Genomic DNA, 1,440 nt, shown 5'->3' on the forward strand with positions numbered 1-1,440 from the left:
AGGGTTTGTCTATCTTGTTAATTTTCTCAAAGAACCAGCTCTTGGTTTTGTTGATTCTTTGGATTGTTCTCTTTCTTTCTAATTTATTGATTTCAGCTCTGAGTTTGATTATTTCTAGGCGTCTACTCCTTTTGGGTGTTTCTGCTTCTTTTTTTTCTAGAGCTTCCAGATGTGTTGTTAAGTTGTTTATGTGGGATGTTTCCATTTTCTTTTTAAAGGCACTTAGAGCTATGAATTTTCCTCTTAGCACTGCTTTCCATGTGTCCCACAAATTTGGGTATGTTGTTCCATCATTTTCATTGAATTTCAGGAAGTCTTTTATTTCTTCCCTTATTTCTTCCATTACCCATGTGTCATTAAGTAGAAAGTTGTTTAGTTTCCAGGTGTTAGTATGTTTTTTATTATTTCTCTTGCTGTTGAAGTCCAGCCTTAGACCATGGTGATCTGATAAGATACAGGGTATTATTTCAATCTTCTTGTATCTGTTGAGGTTTGCTTCGTGACCAACAAAATATGGAATGCTTCACGAATTTGCGTGTCATCCTTGTGCAGGGGCCATGCTAATCTTCTCTGTATCGTTTCAATTTTAGTATATGTGCTGCCGAAGCGAGCACTCTATTTTCTTATTATACAATTTTCCTTAGATCTCCATAAACTCACATCTTCAGTTTACATATTTTGTATCATATTTTTTCCCTGTGCATAACTGTGGCAACCTTTTCAAGTATATTTCCCATTTACTCGCTTTTGTCATTTAAGTCTGATTGCTTTCTACTGTGTAACACAGTCACCTAATATAACCAATCTACTAAAATGTGGATGGATATTTCTAATTTTAATTATTACACTTTGTTTTCTTCTCTATCCTTTTCAATGATCTTTAGTCTGTTAGGACATGTTGATGGCATTTGTGTGACGGTCAGGGGAAGAGTGTTAGGAATCAGTTCTCTGCCTCCTCGTGTGTATTGCACTCATATTACCAGGCAAGGAAGTGCCTTAGGAACTCAGGGCAAGGAAGTGCCTTTAGGAACTCAGGGCAACAAGAGGGTTTTAATTTGTATTCTGTATTCTAGGAATTTTCTGGTCTTAATCCACAACAAATGATAAATCATCTATTCAGTTAATCCATGAAACATTCCAACATTCTAGAAGAGGTTTCAGACGTCTGCACCACTACCAAAGGGAACTCTAGTAAGTACTGGCACAGTAGAGTTGTTGCTCTAGAACCTCCCTTCGGCCTCACATGGCTTCTAGATTTTGGAAGGAGCCTTACCCTATATTCTCACTGTGACTGCATGGACGTTAGCCTATCTTTCTTTTTAGGTTGAAGGAATTCATCTAAGTAATTTGGGCATGAATATTAACCTGATGAAACCAGAAACCTGCAACTGTTGTTTGAGAAACAAACACTGACTTCCATCAATTTATTCATTACATTCT

General features: G+C 36.9%; 1 non-coding gene across 1 annotated transcript; it reads right to left on the minus strand.

Annotated features, from left to right (window-relative positions):
- Nucleotides 1-507: 507 nt before the first annotated feature.
- LOC127194922 (U6 spliceosomal RNA) lies at nucleotides 508-614 on the minus strand. The gene has a single exon (XR_007831312.1). It is a non-coding gene; the product is annotated as a U6 spliceosomal RNA (small nuclear RNA).
- Between the last annotated feature and the right edge of the window lie 826 nt (nucleotides 615-1,440).

This window comes from Acomys russatus, chromosome 10 (assembly GCF_903995435.1).
Source record: "Acomys russatus chromosome 10, mAcoRus1.1, whole genome shotgun sequence".
NCBI classification, from domain to species: domain Eukaryota; kingdom Metazoa; phylum Chordata; class Mammalia; order Rodentia; family Muridae; genus Acomys; species Acomys russatus.